The sequence below is a fragment of the Microcaecilia unicolor genome, chromosome 2 (assembly GCF_901765095.1).
Source record: "Microcaecilia unicolor chromosome 2, aMicUni1.1, whole genome shotgun sequence".
Taxonomy (NCBI): domain Eukaryota; kingdom Metazoa; phylum Chordata; class Amphibia; order Gymnophiona; family Siphonopidae; genus Microcaecilia; species Microcaecilia unicolor.
Window position 1 is genome coordinate 252,208,147 of NC_044032.1, and position 21,596 is coordinate 252,229,742.

The window sequence follows — 21,596 nt, forward strand, 5'->3', positions numbered from 1 at the left end:
TCTGAATTTGGATAATTTGGTGGGACAGCCGATCTCTGAAAGCCTTCAGAGCGTTCCAGATCACTCGCAACTCCAGAAGATTGATCTGCAGATCGCGTTCCTGGAGGGACCAGCTTCCTTGGGTGTGAAGCCCATCGACATGAGCTCCCCACCCCAGGAGAGACGCATCCGTGGTCAGCACTTTTTGTGGCTGAGGAATTTGGAAAGGACGTCCCAGAGTCAAATTGGACCAAATCGTCCACCAATACAGGGATTCGAGAAAACTCGTGGACAGGTGGATTACGTCTTCTAGATCCCCAGCAGCCTGGAACCACTGGGAAGCTAGGGTCCATTGAGCAGATCTCATGTGAAGGCGGGCCATGGGAGTCACATGGGCTGTGGAGGCCATGTGGCCTAGCAATCTCAACATCTGCCGAGCTGTGATCTGCTGGGACGCTCGCACCCGCGAGATGAGGGACAACAAGTTGTTGGCTCTCGTCTCTGGGAGATAGGCGCGAGCCGTCCGAGAATCCAGCAGAGCTCCTATGAATTCGAGTCTCTGCACTGGGAGAAGATGGGACTTTGGATAATTTATCACAAACCCCAGTAGCTCCAGGAGGCGAATAGTCATCTGCATGGACTGCAGGGCTCCTGCCTCGGACGTGTTCTTCACCAGCCAATCGTCGAGATATGGGAACACGTGCACCCCCAGCCTGCGAAGTGCCGCTGCTACTACAGCCAAGCACTTTGTGAACACCCTGGGCGCAGAGGCGAGCCCAAAGGGTAGCACACAGTACTGGAAGTGACGTGTGCCCAGCTGAAATCGCAGATACTGTCTGTGAGCTGGCAGTATCGGGATGTGTGTGTAGGCATCCTTCAAGTCCAGAGAGCATAGCCAATCGTTTTCCTGAATCATGGGAAGGAGGGTGCCCAGGGAAAGCATCCTGAACTTTTCCTTGACCAGATATTTGTTCAGGGCCCTTAGGTCTAGGATGGGACGCATCCCCCCTGTTTTCTTTTCCACAAGGAAGTACCTGGAATAGAATCCCAGCCCTTCTTGCCCGGATGGCACGGGCTCGACCGCATTGGCGCTGAGAAGGGCGGAGAGTTCCTCTGCAAGTACCTGCTTGTGCTGGAAGCTGTAAGACTGAGCTCCCGGTGGACAATTTGGAGGTTTTGAGGTCAAATTGAGGGTGTATCCTTGCCGGACTATTTGAAGAACCCACTGATCGGAGGTTATGAGAGGCCACCTTTGGTGAAAAGCTTTCAACCTCCCTCCGACTGGCAGGTCGCCCGGCACTGACACTTGGATGTCGGCTATGCTCTGCTGGAGCCAGTCAAAAGCTCGTCCCTTGCTTTTGCTGGGGAGCCGAGGGGCCTTGCTGAGGCGCACGCTGCTGACGAGAGCGAGCGCGCTGGGGCTTAGCCGGGGCCGCAGGCTGTTGAGAAGGAGGATTGTACCTACGCTTGCCAGAAGAGTAGGGAACAGTCTTCCTTCCCCAAAAAAATCTTCTACCTGTAGAGGTAGAGGCTGAAGGCTGCCGGCGGGAGAACTTGTCGAATGCGGTGTCCCGCTGGTGGAGCTGCTCTACCACCTGTTCGACTTTCTCTCCAAAAATGTTATCCGCACGGCAAGGCGAGTCCGCAATCCGCTGCTGGATTCTATTCTCCAGGTCGGAGGCACGCAGCCATGAGAGCCTGCGCATCACCACACCTTGAGCAGCGGCCCTGGACGCAACATCAAAGGTGTCATACACCCCTCTGGCCAGGAATTTTCTGCACGCCTTCAGCTGCCTGACCACCTCCTGAAATGGCTTGGCTTGCTCAGAAGGGAGCGCATCAACCAAGCCCGCCAACTGCCGCACATTGTTCCGCATGTGTATGCTCGTGTAGAGCTGGTAAGACTGAATTTTGGCCACGAGCATAGAGGAATGGTAGGCCTTCCTCCCAAAGGAGTCTAAGGTTCTAGAGTCCTTGCCCGGGGGCGCCGAAGCATGCTCCCTAGAACTCTTAGCCTTCTTTAGGGCCAGATCCACAACTCCAGAATCGTGAGGCAACTGAGTGCGCATCAGATCTGGGTCCCCATGGATCCGGTACTGGGACTCGATCTTCTTGGGGATGTGGGGATTAGTTAAAGGCTTGGTCCAGTTCGCAAGCAATGTCTTTTTTAGGACATGGTGCAAGGGAACAGTGGACGCTTCCTTAGGTGGAGAAGGATAGTCCAGGAGCTCAAACATTTCAGCCCTGGGCTCGTCCTCCACAACCACCGGGAAGGGGATGGCCGTAGACATCTCCCGGACAAAGGAAGCAAAAGACAGACTCTCAGGAGGGGAAAGCTGTCTTTCAGGAGAGGGAGTGGAATCGGAAGGAAGACCCTCAGACTCCTCGTCAGAGAAATATCTGGGGTCTTCTTCCTCTTCCCACGAGGCCTCACCCTCAGTGTCAGACACAAGTTCACGGACCTGTGTCTGCAACCGTGCCCGACTCGACTCCGTGGAGCCACGTCCACGATGGGGGCGTCGAGAGGTAGACTCCCTCGCCCGCATCGGCGAAGCTCCCTCCGCCGACGTAGTCGGGGAGCCTTCCTGGGAGGCGACGGCAGACGCCGGAGACCTCACCTCGGGCGATGGGCCAGCCGGCGCCACGCTCGACGGTACCGGTGGCGCAAGCACCGCCGGTACCGGAGGAGTAGGGCGCAACAGCTCTCCCAGAATCTCTGGGAGAACGGCCCGGAGGCTCTCGTTCAGAGCGGCTGCAGAGAAAGGCATGGAGGTTGATGCAGGCGTCGACGTCAGAACCTGTTCCGGGCGTGGAGGCTGTTCCGGGCTGTCCAGAGTGGAGCGCATCGACACCTCCTGAACAGAGGGTGAGCGGTCCTCTCGGCGCCGATGCCTGCTGGGTGCCGACTCCTTCGGCGACCCAGAGCTCTCGGTACCAACATGGGAAGGGGACCGGTGACGATGCTTCTTCGACTTCTTGGGACGAAGCATGTCACCGGAGCTTCCCGGCACCGACGAGGAGGACGTAGAATCCAGCCGTCGCTTCCTCGGGGCCGAGACCGAAGAAGGTCGGTCTCGAGGGGGCTGTACCGCAGGAGCCCTCAGGGTAGGGGGAGACCCACCCGAAGGCTCACCGCCACCAGCAGGGGAATGGACAGCCCTCACCTGCACTCCAGACGAAGCACCACCGTCCGACGACATCAGCAGACGAGGTCCCGGTACCACTGACATCGATGCAGCTGTCCGATGTCTCGGCGCCGATGCCTCGATGCACTCGATGTACTGGCCACCGAGGTTGAAGGTCTGGACGCTGAAGACGTCGATGCACTCGATAACCCCGGTGCCGATGCCGACGAAGAGCCCGAGAACAAAATGTTCCACTGGGCTAACCTCGCTACCTGAGTCCGCCTTTGCAAAAGGGAACACAGACTACAGGCCTGAGGGCGGTGCCCAGCCCCCGACACTGAAGACACAACGCGTGCCTGTCAGTGAGCGAGATTACCCGGGCGCACTGGGTGCACTTCTTGAAGCCGCTGGAAGGCTTCGATGTCATGGGCGGAAAAATCACGCCGGCGAAATCGAAAGACGAAATGGCGAAATTTGGCACCAGCAAAATAGGAAATTTCGACCGGGGCCTAAGTAAGGCCTACCCCGACGACGAAAGAAAACTTAATGGGGCGAAAAAAACTCGAAGTAGAGGAAGGAAAACCCCAAAAGAGGTTAATCCAAACAATTTTAGGAGTTTCTCACAGAAACGAGTCGAAAACGACGCGCTGAGGTCGACTTTTCGGGGCACGCACGGTAAAACACAACCGTACTGAGCGCGGAGAAAAGAAGACTGCCCGGCACAAGCCGGTTTCGGGCGGGAAGACGGCCGCGCATGCGCGGTGCGCATTGGCATGCGAGGACTAGCAAAGGGCTTTGCTAGTGAAGATTCCGATTGGAGGGGCTGCCGTGGACATCACCCATCAGTGAGAACAAGCAGCCTGCTTGTCCTCGGAGAATCAGGTTAATACCACGTTTTCTTTGTTTACTGTTTAATTGATCTTCTTGTCTTGTTTCACTCTCCCTATTTTGTGCTCTAAGGAAGAGGATAGAATTACCTGATTGAAATAATTCTTGTGTGTTATTTTCTCTGTATTTCTGGCAAGTTATTTTAGTGCTTGTAAAATTAAGTTGTTATAAATAAAAAAAAAAATAAAAAAAAATTTAACTGCTGAGGAATATCCTATATAATGAAAAGCACCTTCAACATTCTGAAGCTGAGAAAGTGAAGCCTTGAAGCATTTGTGCTCCTGCTGTATCCATCTCCTGAAATGACGTCACGTACTTCCGTGTTCGTAAAGACCAATCACTGGAAGGGAACGCTGCAGAGTTACCAGGCAACGGAACGTGACCTCACACGCATGAGGGTGTCGTTGTCCCTCCCTCCCTCCCAGTTCCAGGTCCCCTACCTCCAAATTTTAAAAGTCAACTTCACTTACGAAGTCGGGTTTACGGTGGCCGGCAGCAGCACCGGTAACAGGCGTGCAGGCTCGGCCCTTCTCTCTCTCTCTCAGCTCTGGTCCCGACCTTGCGGAAACAGGAAATGAGGGCAGGACCAGAGCTGAGAGAGAAAGAAGGGCCGAACCTGCACGCCTTTTACCGTTGCTGCCAGCCGCCGTAAACCTGACTTCGTAAGTGAAGATGACTTAAAATTTGGAGGTAGGTGGCCTGGAACTGAAAGGGAGGGACGACACCCTCATGCGTGTGACTCGCACATTCACTCTCTCTCTCACACTCACTCGCACATTCACTCTCTCTCTCACACATACTCGCACATTCACTCTCTCTCTCACACACACAGTCACTCTCACATACACTCTCTCAAACATACACACTCCGAGGACAACCTTGCTAGCGTCCGTTTCATTTGTGTCAGAAACGGGCCTTTTTTACTAATAGAGAATAAAGGCTAACTTACCATTAAGTGGGCAAAACAGCAACTGAAATATTTGGGAGTTCAGATCGTAAGTCAGGTGTTTAGATGTTTGATACATGCCTCTTTTAAAGCAAATTAGAGGGGACCTGGACAGATGAAGGATAAGGACTTACAGTTAGAAAGGGTGGCTATACTTAACATGAATGTACTTCCGTGTATACTGTACTTGTTTCAGACCCTTCCTATTTTAGTTTCCACACTGCTGCTCTTGTAGTTACAGTGGAGGCCTCATCAGTTTCATTGAAAAAAATCACCAACTGAGATGATCACAGAGAATTCAGCTATGCCCCAAGGAAAGGGGGTGGGATTTTGGTCCCTGATGTTAGGGCTTATTATAGGGTCACTTAGGTATGTAAATCTGTGGGATTGGAAGGGGGAGGGGGACAAAAATATACACAAATCGAACAGAACAAAATCTATCAGCAATTCCAATGATTCCAGCACCTGAATAACCCCTGAAAGTCACAAGCTCTTCTGTTCTGACTTGCCCTGCATAGCCAACTGACAGAATAAAGGATGACCAAGAATCCCTCCCTGTATAGGAGAGACCATTGCTATTATCCAATTACATCAAGAAGAGAACCTAAAACTGCCAGAGACCCAGGAAAACAATCTCAGAACCAAACTGGTAATCCCTGAAGTAAACACATAATAAGCCGAAAACAGGCCAAGGACTCTGAGAAAATGCTCCCCATCTTACAATCTGGAAGTGTCATGCTCCGATCCCTTTCCAGTAAACAGGACCCAAAACCTGCAGGTGAATTAATCAGCTAAATGCCATCATTACCGTGATCAACTTTACGGTGACATTGAAGCATCCATGAGCAGCAACATACAACCCAGTAACAAAGGTTTCTGGGCGTGCTGTGAAATAAAATGTTCAGAACCTACACATCTGCAACAAGGTGGGAAATGGGACTTGATATACCGCCTTTCTGAGGTTTTGGAACTACATTCAAAGCGGTTTACATATATTCAGGTACTTATTTTGTACCAGGGGCAATGGAGGTTTAAGTGACTTGCCCAGAGTGGAAATCGAACTCAGTTCCCCAGGATCAAAGTCCACTGCACTAACCACTAGGGAGCTGACTCAGGCAAGCCAACTCTCCTGAGCCACCCTCCTGAGCAAAAGGAGGCAGATATTGTTCAAGATGTTCACAGTTCACTAAAATACCAAAACCTTTCCAAAAAGGTAAGGATAATGCATCTGATATACCGCCTTTCTGTGACACCCTCAATGTATGCATTTTACTCCAATTCTAAAATCTTTATATTGGCTACCTATTACGCAGCAAATTACTTTAAAAATCTTATTATTAATTTTTAAAGTTTTAAACAGCGTGATCTTGCCCATTATGTCAACTGCTATGAAACTGTATCAGTATCAGCCTGCAAGAGCATTAACATCTGCTAAAGCAGATTTGTTAGATGCACTTTTAGGGTGATCTAATTGGATATCATATGTCAACTTTTAAAATATAGAGGCCAAAACTGTGGAATGTGTTGCCTGAAAAATGAAAATGATGATTTCATTAGCTCAGTTAAAACAGGAGTTAAAAACTATTTCATGAGGCATTTGATGATTAAGAGGCCTTGGAACAATGTGTGAACTATTCTATGGATCATGTAATGGTTTAAACAAATTTTTTTTTTTTGTTACATTTGTACCCCGCGCTTTCACACTCATGGCAGGCTCAATGCGGCTTACATGGGGCAATGGAGGGTTAAGTGACTTGCCCAGAGTCACAAGGAGCTGCCTGTGCCTGAAGTGAGAATTGAACTCACTTCCTCAGTTCCCCAGGACCAAAGTCCACCACCCTAACCACTAGGCCACTCCTCAACAGTGTAATACTTGCAATATTTGCTGTCCTGTATTCTGTTTTATTTAATTCTGTCATTTAATTACTGTGAATGTATAAACTGTAAGCCACCAAGAACACTGTAGATTGGTTTATTTAAAACATTTATAACCTGCTCAAAGTGGTTTACATATTTTACACAAAAGCAGTGATCCCTAAACCATAAAGCAGCTGCTCAACAAGGCAGAGTTTGCAGTGCCTGCTACTTATGGGGGAGCTCCCAAGAACATTACCTGTAACCCTAGTGGTTATACTGCTACTAGAACTTGGCCAGATTCATAAGGCATCTCAAGTTACCCTTCAGCACCACTTATCACCACCATGTAAGACTTGCCCAGTACGGGTTCTTCTGGAAGCTGTTTCCCCATGCAGGAAGGTCGAGCCACACAACCTCTGCAGTTTTAACTGAATGGTGGCAGCTAAAATCAAGAAGCCTTGAGTCATGCACTCACTACATACCACTGCTTGAACAAAAGATCTGGGGAAACTGAAAACCTGATCAAATAGGCATCTTTGTTATCTACAGCTCCCTGTGCACTGTGTTTCCCAGCACCAGGGTTATATTCCTGTTTTACTTTTTTTTTTCTCAGAAAGAGAGAAATAGCTTAATTTCCACCTTGGACATCATTCAACTAGAAACTGGCATCTTATACTCTTAGGAAAATCTCTAATAGCATGGAGCAACAAGACCAACTGGTTAACAAGATGTAAGTCATCTTTTAAGAACAGCCTAAAAACAGATTAGAGACAACCTTCAAAGGAAAGCTATTCTTCACCTGAACTTGCTAAGAAGCTTAATTGGCTATATCTCCTCCGCCTTCTTTTCCCAAAGACCTCTCAGAAGAGCATGGAAGAGGAACCTTTCTCACCAGAACAATGCTGCCCTGTCTAGGTCACATGGGGAGAGGATGATTGCATCTAAGAAGAGACATCAGAGAGCGCCATCCCTCACTCATCAGGCAACCAACTCACAAAAGACCTGGCACATAAATCAGCATAAAATCAGGCAAGAATGCCCACAGGAAGACAGAACCATTGATTTTTCTGGGATCTTCCCTGTTCAGCTACTGAACACAGAGGACCCAACGAACAGGAAGATCAGAAGAAGCCAACAAAGCCACAGCACAACTGCACAACACATCCAATATGGTGACCACTCCCACAGTAGAAGGGGAAAATTTTGGTTCTCCTGCTCTGCAAGCTTCCAGCATACATGAGACACATTTGTTACTTTAAAAGTTTGCTCCTGATTATATTCAGCTGTAAGCTCATATTTCATCCCCAAACATCCTTAACGACTTTTACTGATAGAGCCCCTTCCACTCAACCATGGGCAGTGCAGCTTTTCCTACCTGCAACAACCACTGCAGGCAGCTCACCACTCTAGATAAGCTATTTCATTTTAGGAGGCCGACCAAAACTGTGATTCTCAGTTTCAGCCTAAACCAAATCAGAAGGCAAAATTTGCTGTTCAGTTTTGGCTGACACTGAGGCCAAAAACGTCACCTCCTCTTCTTCCTCCCCTCTCTTAGCAAACAGCAAGTCCTCCTGAGCTGCCAGCTACTACCCCCCCCACCACAGCTGGGGGGGGGAGGGGGCTGCTGGCACTATCTACTGCCCCACCTCCACAGAGACTTGGCCCAGACAGGCCAGCCCTGCCCACTTAAAGACCTTCTCTGGGCTTATCTTTAACTCTTCTGATGGCTATCCTGATATCTCCTGCCCCCGTCAGACTGCCACAGGAACTCTCGGCAGCCATTTTGATGGAGGAGCCAGTGGGGGGTAGGAACGATTGGGAAAGCTCCTGCCCTGAAGAGGCCACTAGAAAAGTTAATGATAGGTCCGGGGAAAGCCTTCGGGTAGGTGGGGGACTGGCTTGGTGGCACCTGCTGTGCACTGGAGGAGGGGCAGGTGGCTGGCCCAAGTCTTGAGGGAGGAGGAATAGTGGTAGCAGCAGGACCAGTGGCCGGAGGAGTCTCTCTGGTGGGGGCATTTTAGTTTCAGGCAAAAATGTACTTGCATGTTCTGCCGAAACCTGAACTCTGATTTCAGGCCTGTGTTGGTGCCAAAACTGAACTCAAAATTCAGTCGGCCTCTATTTCACTTTTCCCCATAAAAATGGCTTCCCCGTGAAATGGTTCTCTTACAGAAAACTAAAGCAGCCAGGAAGCAGGGAGGGTGGGATACAGGAATGGATGGGAGACTATTTTATTTTTTCTTTGATGTATTCAAATTTTATTTTAGATGTGTTGGTTTTTTTTAAATTACATTTGTATCCCGCGCTTTCCCACTCATGGCAGGCTCAATGCGGCTTACATATTATATACAGGTACTTATTTGTACCTGGGGCAATGGAGGGTTAAGTGACTTGCCCAGAGTCACAAGGAGCTGCCTGTGCCTGCAGTGGGAATCGAACCCAGTTCCCCCAGGACCAAAGTCCACCACTCTAACCACTAGGCCACATATTGGGTATGTGTGAAGTGACAAGTAACTTTGAAGATAAAAAAATCACAACTACAGAAGTGAAAAGTATCATCTTTACTAACAAAAAGGAAAAAAAATATATAATCGAGTACCATACCTATTAAACTAGAACAAGCAGGGATGAGAGATTCAGACACAGAAAATAAAAAAATGGGTACATGTTAAACAATTTGTATAGTAACATCCCAGACAAAAATATACTATGTTCATAAAAAGTAAATAAAATGAACTGAAACTCAGACGTGTAAATAGGTATTCTCCAAGGACAGCAGGCTGATTGTTCTCACATGTGGGTCGACGTCCACATCGGCCCGGGAACCGGCCATTTTGCAAGCAAAATATTTAAAAATCTTGCAAGAGTCTTCTGGTGCGCATGCAGCGCGCATGCGCAGATCGGCTTAAAGCCCGTCGCGTGATCATTCCCGACAGCTACATCAAAAAGGAAATCAAAAAACAACAACTCCAAAGGGGAGGTGGGCGAGTTTGTGAGAACAATCAGCCTGCTGTCCTCGGAGAATACCTGCTACAGGTATGTATCTTCGCTTTCTCCAAGGACAAGCAGGCTGCTTGTTCTCACATGTGGGGTATCCCTAGCAACCAGGCTCACTCAAAACAATGAACACTGGACAACTGGGCTTCGAAACGGCGAGGACATAACAGAGATTGACCTGAAACCATAAACAACTAACAGAATGCAGCCTGGAACAGAACAAAAACGGGTCTGGGGGGTGGAGTTGGATTCTAAACCCCGAACAGATTCTGCAGCACCGACTGCCAAAACCGACTGTCGCGTCGGGTATCCTGCTGAAGGCAGTAGTGAGATGTGAATGTGTGAACTGATGACCACGTTGCAGCCTTGCAAATCTTTTCAATGGAGGCTGACTAAGTGAGCCACTGACGCAGCCATGGCTCTAACATTATGAGCCGTGACATGGCCCTCCAGAGTCAGCACAGCTTGGGCATAAGTGAAGGAAATGCAATCTGCTAGCCAATTGGAGATTGTGCGTTTTCCGATGGTGACTCCCCTCCTGTTGGGATCGAAAGAAAAAACTGGGCGGACTGTCTAAAGGGCTTTGTCCACTCCACATAAAAGGCCAACGCTCTCTTGCAGTCCAAGGTGTACAAACTGCTTTCACCAGGGCAGGTATGAGGACAGGGAAAGAATGTTAGCATGACAATTGACTGGTTCAGATGAAACTCAGACACCACCTTCGGCAGGAACTTAGGGCACGTGCGAAGGACTACTCTGTTGTGATGGAACTTGATATAAGGTACATGCACTACCAAAGCCTGAAGCTCACTGAATCTATAAGCTGAAGTAACAGCCACCAAGAAAACGACCTTCCAGGTCAAGTACTTCAGATGGCAGGAATTCAGTGTCTCAAAAGGAGCTTTCATCTGCTTGGTGAGAATGACATTGAGATCTCATGACACTGGTGGAGGAGATTGACAGGGGGCTTTCACAAAAGCAAACCTCTCATGAAGCGAACAACTAAAGGCTGTCCAGAGATAGGCTTACCCTCTACATGGCAAAGATAAGCACTAATAGCACTAAGGTGAACTCTTACGGAGTTGGTCTTGAGACCAGACTGACAAATGTAGAAGGTACTCAAGCATGGTCTGTGTAGGACAAGAAAGAGGATCTAGGGCCTTGCTGTCACACCAGACGGCAAACCTCCTCCATTTGAAAAACAGTAACACCTCTTCATGGAATCTTTCTTGGAAGAAAGCAAGACTCGGGAGACACCCTCCGAAAGACCCAAGGAGGCGACCTCTATGCTCTCAACATCCAGGCCATGAGAGCCAGAGACTGGAGGTTGGGATGCAGAAGAAGAAGAGGGAACAAGATCTGACGCGGCCAGAAGGGTGCAATCAGGATCATGGTTCCGCAGTCTTACTTGAGTTTCAGCAAAGTCTTCCCTATTAGAGGTATGGGAAAATACGCATACAGAAGGCCTGTCCCCCAATATAGGAGAAAGGCATCTGACACTAGTCTGTCGTGGGCCTGAAGTCTGAACCTTGTGATTGACATGAGTGGCAAAAAGATCCACCGAGGGGGTGCCTCACGCTTGGAAGATCTTGTGGACTACACCCATGTTCAGCGACCATACGTGAGGTTGCATTATCCTGCTCAACCTGTCAGCCAGACTTGTTGTTTACGCCTGCCAGATAAGTGGCTTGGAACATGCCGTGACGGCGAGCCCAATGCCACATCTGGATGGCTTCCTGACACAGAGGGCGAGATCCGGTGCCCCCCTGCTTGTTGTTGTAATACATGGCAACCTGTCTAAATTAAAATGATTTAGTTGGACAGCCAATCTCTGAAAGCCTTTAGAGCGTTCCAGATCGCTCTTAATTCCAGGAGGTTGATCTGAAAGGACCAGGCTCCCTGAGTGTAGAGCCCATCTACATGAGCTCCTCACCCCAGGAGAGATGCATCCGTCGTCAGCACTTTCTCTGGTTGAGGAACTTGGAAAGGTCAACCCATGGTCAAATCGGATCGAATCGTCCACCACTGAAGAGAATTATGAAAGCTGGTGGACAGCGAATGATACATACCTGTAGCAGGTGTTCTCCGAGGACAGCAGGCTGATTGTTCTCACGACTGGGTTGACGTCCACGGCAGCCCCCACCAACCGGAACAAAACTTCGCGGGCGGTCCCGCACGCAGGGTACGCCCCCCGCGCATGCACGGCCGTCTTCCCGCCCGTGCGCGACCGTTCCCGCTCAGTTGAATGACAAGCAAAATTGATCAAAACGCAACTCCAAAGGGGAGGAGGGAGGGTAGCTGAGAACAATCAGCCTGCTGTCCTCGGAGAACACCTGCTACATGTATGTATCATTCGCTTTCTCCGAGGACAAGCAGGCTGCTTGTTCTCACGACTGGGGTATCCCTAGCTCTCAGGCTCACTCAAAACAAGAACCCAGGTCAATTGAACTTCGCAACGGCGAGGGTATAACAGAAATTGACCTACGAAGAACAACTAACTGAGAGTGCAGCCTGACCAGAATAAATTCGGGTCCTGGAGGGTGGAGTTGGATTTACACCCCAAACAGATTCTGCAGCACCGACTGCCCAAACCGACTGTCGCGTCGGGTATCCTGCTGGAGGCAGTAATGTGATGTGAATGTGTGGACAGATGACCACGTCGCAGCCTTGCAAATCTCTTCAATAGTGGCTGACTTCAAGTGAGCCACCGACGCTGCCAATGCTCTGACACTATGAGCCGTGACATGACCCTCAAGAGTCAGCCCAGCCTGGGCGTAAGTGAAGGAAATGCAATCTGCTAGCCAATTGGAGATGGTGCGTTTCCAGAGAGCGACCCCTTTCCTATTGGGGTCGAAAGAAACAAACAATTGGGCGGACTGTCTGTGGGGTTGTGTCCGCTCCAAGTAGAAGGCCAATGCTCTTTTGCAGTCCAATGTGTGCAACTGACGTTCAGCAGGGCGGGTATGCGGTCTGGGAAAGAATGTTGGCAAGACAATTGACTGGTTAAGATGGAACTCCGACACCACCTTTGGCAGGAACTTAGGGTGAGTGCGGAGGACTACTCTGTTGTGATGAAATTTAGTATACGGAGCATGAGCTACTAGGGCTTGGAACTCACTGACCCTTCAGATGGCATGAATTCAGTGGCTCGAAAGGAGGTTTCATCAGCTGGGTGAGGACGACGTTGAGATCCCATGACACTGCAGGAGGCTTGACAGGGGGCTTTGACAAAAGCAAGCCTCTCATGAATCGAACGACTAAAGGCTCTCCAAAGATGGCTTTACCCTCTACACGATAATGGTAAGCACTAAGGTGATTCCTTACTGAGTTGGTCTTGAGACCAGACTCTGATAAGTGCAGAAGGTATTCAAGCAGGTTCTGTGCAGGGCAAGAACAAGGTTCTAGGGCCTTGCTCTCACACCAAACGACAAACCTCCTCCACTTGAAAAAGTAACTCTTTTTAGTGGAATCCTTTCTAGAGGCAAGCAAGACACGGGAGACACCCTCAGACAGACCCAACGAAGCGAAGTCTACGCCCTCAACATCCAGGCCGTGAGAGCCAGAGACTGAAGGTTGGGGTGCAGCAGCGCTCCGTCGTTCTGCGAGATGAGAGTCGGAAAACACTCCAATCTCCATGGTTCCTCGGAGGACAACTCCAGAAAAAGAGGGAACCAGATCTGACGGGGCCAAAAAGGCGCTATCAGAATCATGGTGCCGTGGTCTTGCTTGAGCTTCAGTAAGGTCTTCCCCACCAAAGGTATGGGAGGATAAGCATACAGGAGGCCGGTCCCCCAATGGAGGAGAAAGGCATCCGACGCTAGTCTGCCGTGTGCCTGTAGTCTGGAACAGAACAGAGGCACCTTGTGGTTGGTCTGAGAGGCGAAAAGGTCCACCGAGGGGGTGCCCCACTCTCGGAAGATCTTGTGTACCACTCTGGAATGGAACGACCACTCGTGCGGTTGCATGACTCTGCTCAGTCTGTTGGCCAGACTGTTGTTTACGCCTGCCAGGTATGTGGCTTGGAGAAGCATGCCGAACTGGCAAGCCCAACGCCACATCCCGACGGCTTCCTGACACAGGGGGCGAGATCCGGTGCCCCCCTGCTTGTTGATGTAATACATTGCAACCTGTTTGTCTGTCCGAATTTGGATAATTTGACAGGACAGCCCATCTCTGAAAGCCTTCAGTGCGTTCCAGACCGCTCGGAGCTCCAGGAGGTTGAACTGCAGATCCTTTTCCTGGAGGGACCACAGTCCTTGGGTGTGAAGCCCATCGACATGAGCTCCCCACCCCAGGAGAGACGCATCCGTCGTCAGCACTTTCGTGGGCTGTGGAATTTGGAATGGGCGTCCCAAGGTCAAATTGGTCCGAATGGTCCACCAGAGCAGTGAAGTGCGGCAACTGGTGGAGAGGCGGATGACATCCTCTAGATTCCCGGTGGCTTGGCACCACTGGGAAGCTAGGGTCCATTGAGCAGATCTCATGTGAAGACGAGCCATGGGAGTCACATGAACTGTGGAGGCCATATGACCTAGGAGTCTCAACATCTGCCGAGCTGTGATCTGCTGAGACGCTCTGGTCTGGGAAGCCAGGGGCAGGAGGTTGTTGGCCCTCGCTTCGGGAAGGAAGGCCTGAGCGGTCTGAGAATTCAGCAGAGCTCCTATGAATTCCAGAGATTGGACTGGCTGGAGATGGGACTTTGGGTAATTTATCACAAACCCCAGCAGCTCCAGGAGGTGAATAGTGCACTGCATGGACCGGAGAGCTCCTGCCTCCGAGGTGTTCTTGACCAGCCAATCGTCGAGATATGGGAACACGTGCACTCCCAGCTTGCGTAGATACGCCGCAACCACCACGAGGCACTTGGTGAACACCCGTGGGGCAGAGGCGAGCCCAAAGGGCAGCACACAATACTGAAAGTGCCATGTGCCCAGACGGAATCTGAGATACTGTCTGTGAGCTGGCAGTATCGGGATGCGAGTGTATGCGTCCTTTAAATCCAGGGAACATAGCCAATCGTTTTTCTGAATCATTGGTAGAAGGGTGCCCAAGGAAAGCATCCTGAACTTTTCTTTGACCAGGAATTTGTTCAGGCCTCTCAGGTCTAGGATGGGACGCATCCCCCCTGTTTTCTTTTCCACAAGGAAGTACCTGGAATAGAATCCCTGCCCTTTCTGCCCGGGTGGCACGGGCTCGACCGCACTGGCGCTGAGAAGGGCGGAGAGTTCCTCTACAAGTACTCGCTTGTGCTGGGAGCTGAAGGATAGAGCTCCCGGAGGACAATTTGGTGGAGGGGAGGCCAAATTCAGGGCGTATCCGCAGCGCACTGTTTGGAGAACCCACTGGTCCGAGGTTATAAGAGGCCACCTTTGGTGAAAAAGTTTTAACCTCCCTCCGACTGGCAGATCGTCCAGTACGGACACTTTGATGGCGGCTATGTTCCCATGGATCCAGCCAAAAGCCCGTCCCCGGCTTTTGCTGTGGAGGCGCAGGGGGATGCTTAGGCGTACGCTGTTGACGGGAACGAGCGCGTAGGACTGTCCCTGTGCCTGGTGAGGCCTTCGGGCCGACTGGGTGTACCTACGCTTGTTGTAGGCGTAGGGCGCAGCCTGCCTGGCACGGGAAAAACGTCCACCTGCTGAGGTGGATGCTGAAGGCGCCCGGTGGGAGAGCTTGTCGAGGGCGGTTTCCCGCTGATGTAGTTGGTCCACCAACTGCTCGACCTTCTCGCCCAAAATATTATCCCCCCAGCAAGGGACGTCGGCCAGTGTCTGCTGGGTGCGGTTGTCCAGGTCAGAGGCACGCAGCCATGAGAGCCTGCGCATCACTATACCTTGGGCCGCAGCACGAGATGCCACGTCACAGGTGTCATATATACCCCTGGACAGGAACTTTCTGCACGCCTTCAGCTGCCTAACCACCTCCTGAAAAGGCCTGGACTGCTCCGGAGGGAGCTTGTCGACCAGGTCCGCCAGTTGCTTCACATTATTCCGCATGTGGATGCTCGTGTAGAGCTGGTAAGACTGGATGCGGGTCACGAGCATGGAAGATTGGTAGGCCTTCCTCCCAAACAAGTCCAGAGTGCGAGACTCCCGCCCCGGGGGCGCCGAAGCGGTATCCCTCGAACTCCGTGCCCTCTTGAGAGCAGAGTCCACGACCGCCGAGTCATGAGGCAGTTGGGGCCGCATTAACTCTGGGTCCGAGTGGATTCTGTATTGGGACTCTGCTTTCTTGGGGATGGTGGGATTAGATAATGGTCTCAACCAGTTCCGAAGCAGTGTCTCCTTGAGGACATTATGCAACGGCACCGTGGAGGACTCTCTAGGTGGTGATGGATAGTCGAGGACCTCGAGCATCTCAGCCCTCGGCTCATCCACAGAGACCACAGGAAAGGGAATGCAAACAAAACATGTCCCTAACGAAGGAGGCAAAGGAGAGACTCTCAGGTGGCGAGAGCTTTCTCTCTGGTGAAGGAGTGGGGTCGGAGGGAAGGCCCACAGACTCCTCTGAGGAGAAATATCTGGGGTCCTCCTCCTCCCCCCCACGAGGCCTCTTCCTCGGTGTCGGACATGAGCTCCTGCAGCTCAGTCCTCAACCGGGCCCGGCTCGACGTCGAGGCATCGAGACCTCGGTGGCGTCGTCGAGCGGTGGACTCCCACGCCGGCGGGGATGAAGCTCCCTCCATCGACGTCGACGGGTACTCCACCTGTGTGGCGGTCGAGACCGGCGCCGAAGGCCTCGTCACCGGGCTAGAGCACGCCAGCGCCTCCATCAACGGTGCCGAGGGCGCAAGCACCCCCGGCACCGGCACAGTCTGGCGCATCAGCCCTTCCAGGATGCCCGGAAGGATGGCTCAGAGGCACTCGTCCAGGCCCGCTGTCGGGAAAGGCGAGGGGGCCGGTAGAAGTGTCGGTGCCGGAAGCTGTTCGGGTCCAGGAGACTGCACCGAAGTGCTGGCACCCTGCCGCGGCGGTACATCTACTACAGAGGAGGACCTCTCCTCTCGACGCTGCCGCTTCCTCGGCGTCGACTCATCCCTGGCGCCGGGAGCCGGATGCGTTGTGGGCGACCGATGACGGTGCTTCTTCGCCTTCTTGCGGTGCCCGTCATCTGCGCTCGGTGGTACCGATGCAGAGGAAGTAGATCACCCTCGGCCTCGAGGGATCGGGTCCGACAGGGTTCGGTCCCGATGCTGTGTAGAGGGAGTGACTGGGGGCCGATTGCCCGCGCGGCCTCTCACCCCTGCCGTCTCTGGAGAGCCGGTGGGCCGACGGGACCTGTGCTCCTGGGGTCGATGCCGTCGGTGCCGATTTCGTGGACATCGATACCGGTACCGAAGAACCGGCCGTCGATACCGATGCCGTCGAAGTCGAGGGCCCTCGCAAGTTCCAAAAAGACGGTCCCGAAGAACTTGCCTCTCTACCTGTGTCCGTTTCCGGAGACCGAGACACAAGGTACACGTCTTGGTATCGTGCTCCGGCCCGAGGCACTGGAGGCACCAAGCGTGAGTGTCGGTCTGCGAGATATGCCGGCCGCACCGACCACACTTTTTAAATCCACTCGGGACCTTCGAGGACATCGACGGAAAAATCGCGTCGGCGAAGTCAAAGTCGTCGATGGTGGCGGTAAAATTCACACCTCGAAAATAAATCGACCGCGTGGCCACTAGGCCGCAACGCGATGCCCCCGCTAAGAGACGAGGGAAAAACAAAGTTCAGCGTTTTGGGTTTTTTTTTAAAAAAACTAAATAGAAAAAACGGAGAAGAAAAAAAGAGAAAATTGGCGGCGAAAGCGCGATCCGGTTTCCGGGGCTGACAGAGAGAGAGACGAACGCGGCTCTCTCCAGTGCGGAAAAGAAAAGACTGAGCGGGAACGGTCGCGCACGGGCGGGAAGACGGCCGCGCATGCGCGGTGGGCGTACCCTGCGTGCGGGACCGCCCGCGAAGTTTTGTTCCGGTTGGTGGGGGCTGCCGTGGACATCAACCCAGTCGTGAGAACAAGCAGCCTGCTTGTCCTCGGAGAAAGTTGGAGTACATCTTCTATATCCCCCGCAGCTTGAAACCACTGGGAAGCTAGGGTCCATTGAGCTGATCTCATATGTACACGTGCCATTGGCGTGACATGAACTGTGGAGGCCATGTGCCCCAGAAGTCTCAACATCTGCCGAGCCGTGACCTGCTGAGATGCTCAAACCATGGACACTAGGGACAAAAGGCTGTCCATCCTTGTCTCGGGAAGATAAGCTCGAGCTGTGTGAGTGTTCAACAGGGCTCCAATGAATTCCAATTTTTGGACTGGGATGAGATGGGACTAGGGATAATTTAGGACGAACCCTAGTAGCTCTAGCACTCGAATAGTCATTCGCATGGAATCCAGAGCACCCTCCTTCAAGATGCTCTTCACCAGCCAATCATCGAGACACATGCACTCCCAGTCTGAATAGCGACGCTGCGACTACTGCTAGGCATTTGGTAAACATTCTGGGTGCAGACGCCAGGCCAAAAGGCAGTAGACGGTATTGAAAGTGCTGTGTTCCCTGCCGAAATCTAAGATACTTCCTGTGAGCTGCAAGTATCAAGATGTGGATGTAAGCATCCTTTAAGTCCAGAGAACATAGCCAATCATTCTCCTGAATCATGGGAAGAAAGGTGCCTAGGGAAACCATCCTGAACTTTTCTCAAACTAGAAATTTGTTCAGGGCCCTTAGGTCTAGGATGGGATGCATCCCCCCTGTTTTCCTTTGCACAAGGAAGTACCTGGAATAGAATCCCAGCCCTTCTTCCCCTGGTGGAATGGGTTCGACCGCTTTGGCCTGTAGAAGGGCGGAGAGTTCCTCTGCAAGTACCTGTTTGTGTTGGGAACTGTAAGAATGAGCTCCCGGTGGACAATTTGGAGGTTTGGATTCCAGATTGAGGGTGTACCCTGACTGGACTATTTGAAGAACCCACTAGTCAGAAGTTATGAGATGCCACCTTTGGTGAAAAAATATCAAGCTCCCCCCGACCGTAAAGTCGTCCAGTACGGACACTTTTACTGAGGCTATGCTGAACTGGAGCCAGTCAAAAGCCCGTCCCTTGCTTTTGCTGGGGAGCCGCAGAAGCCTTAGGCGCATGCTGTTGACGAGAATGAGCGTGCTGGGGCTGAGCCTGGGCAGGCTGCCGAGAAACAGGAGTGTACCTACGCCTAGCATAGGAATAGGGAGCACTCCTCGTCCCTCCAAAAAACCTCCTAGATGAGGAGGTAGTAGCAGAAGACGATCGGCGGGAGAGAGAATCCACAGCATCATTGTGCTTCTTGAGCTGGTCAACCAGATCCTCTACTTTGTCACCAAAAAGGTTATCCCCCTGGCAAGGAACATCCGCCATCTGCTGCTGGACCGAATGATCCCGGTCAGAGACACGCAGCCATGAGAGTCTGCGCATCACTATACTTTGGGCAGTGATCCTGGATGCTACATCAAAAGTGTCGAACGTACCCCTGGCCAGGAATTTTGGACACACCTTCTGCTGCCTGACCACGTGGCGAAAAGGCTCAGCCTGCTCCGGAGGGAGCACATCAACCAAACTAGACAGGTGCCTCACCGAGTACCGCAAGTGGATGCTCGTGAAGAGCTGGTATGTCTGGATTTTGGCAGCGAGCATAGCAGCCTGATACGCCTTCCTCCCAAAAGAGTCCAAGGTTCTAGATTCTCTGCCTGGGGGTGCTGAGGCATAGTCCCTAGTACTCTTGGCTCTTTTGAAAGGGGAGTCCACCACCATGGAAATTGTGAGGTAGCTGAGACCTCATCAATCCAGGTGCCCCGTGGATCCGATTTTGGGATTCAGTTCTTTTTGTGATCACGGGGTTAGACAGAGGCAACGACCAGTTTCGCATAAGGACTTCCTTCAGTATATTATGCAAAGGAGCCGCTGCAGCCTCTCTAGGTGGAGAAGGATAATCCAGGACCTCGAGCATCTCAGCCTTGAGCTCAGCCTTAACCTCCATAGGGAAGGGAATAGCCACAGCCATTTTCCAGACAAGGGAGGTAAAGGATACACTCTCCGGTGGAGACAGTCTCCTTTCTGGTGGAGGGGAAGTTTCAAAAGGAATCCCATAGGACTCATCAGATGAAAAGTACCTGGGATCCTCCTCTTCCTTCCATGAACGCTCATCTTCAGTATCGGACAAGACATCTCTCAGAGCAATCCGAAACTGAGCCTGCCTCGATGCCGAGGAATGACGTTCCTCGATGGCGGTGCCGAGAAGTCGACGCCTGCCTGGACTCCGGTGAAGCTTCCTCCACCGACGTCGAAGGGAAGTCGACCTGGGTAGCATCCAAAACAGATACAGCTGTCGGCACCGAGGGGGACCTCACCACAGGCGAAAGGCCAGATACCGCTGTAGCAGACGGTACGGAAGGCGCAAGCACCCCCGACACAGAAGCTCTGGAAGCAGGGCCCTGATGCGCTCGTCAAAAGCCGCCGTTGGACAAGGCTACGGGGTAGGTATAGGAGCCGGTGGCAGAATCTGTCGAGGCTCAGGAGCAGGTATCGGGCTGCTAGACCGACACATCGGCACCTCCTGAATAGAGGGAGAGCGATCCTTCTCTGCGCCGACGCTTCTCGGGTGCCGAATCTCTCGACGTCCCGGAGCTCCCGGCACCGTGTGTCGAAGGAGAGCAATGACGGTGCATCTTCACCTTCAATCGACGCCCGTCATCGAGACTCCTCGGTACCAATGAGGAAGACGTAGAATCCTCACATCTCCTCGGGGCTGGGTCCGACGAAGGTCGGTCCCGGGGGGCCTGCATAATAGGAGGCCTCGAGACAGGTGGAGACCCACTCGATGCCTCACTGCTCCCAGCACGAGTTGGTCGTTCCACAGCCATTACCTTCGCTCCCAATGTTGATGCGTCCCTCAATGTCAATGGACCGGACCAAGCCCCAAAAAGCTTCTCTCATTGGGCCTCTCAAGACGCTTGGGTCCGTTTCTTCATGCGAAGACACAGACTGCAAGCGGCTGGGCTATGGTCAGGCCCAAGGCACTGGAGACACCAAGCGTGGGTATCGGTACCCAAGATAGTCCAGTTGCACCAAGTACAACATTTGAAGCCGCTGGGTTGACATGGAAGAAAAAACAGCTTCGGCGAAATCAAAAGACGCGATCATGCCTGTTAAAAGAAAAAAGGGCACGAAAAGAAGGGAACAACCCAACCGCACAGCCTAAGCCGGCCGCGTCAAAAAACAAAGAAAACTCGAAAAGGGGCAAAAAAAAGTATTAAAAAAAAAAACTACGGCAGTTTTTTTTTTTTTTAAACTGTAAATCATAGAACCTTAAAGAAAGAAAAAGAAGGAAACCAACACAGAAAACTCTTTCCCGGGCCTGCGAGGAGCAGGGAAAAACTCAACCGCACCTCACCGCGGAGAAAAAAAAATAATTGAGCGGGAACACTCACGCGATGGGCTGGAAGCCAATCCGCACTTGCGCGATGCGCGTGCACCTGAAAACTCTGGCAAGATTTTTTTATATTTTGCTTGCAAAATGGCCGGTTCCCGGGCCGCCGCGGATGTCAACCCACATGTGAGAACAAGCAGCCTGCTTGTCCTCGGAGAAAGAAGTCTCCACTTTGCATTTAGTGTTGTCAGGAACAGGCAACATTTGAAATATTGGGAGATTATGTAAAAATCTATACTGGATACTGGTATATTTCAATATTTAGATGAAAGTTCTCAACAAACAAAAAAAAAACCACCAATCTGCATTAGTATAAGTAAAGTTTCTTCTAAAACTGAAGATACATCTAAACTTAAAACAGGCGCTGCAAG

At 51.7% G+C, this 21,596-nt stretch overlaps 1 protein-coding gene across 1 annotated transcript in view; it reads right to left on the minus strand.

The window, feature by feature from the left end:
• MBD1 (methyl-CpG binding domain protein 1) overlaps window positions 1-21,596 on the minus strand; it is a gene marked incomplete in the record, with an annotated part of 329,236 nt that overhangs the window by 154,001 nt on the left and 153,639 nt on the right.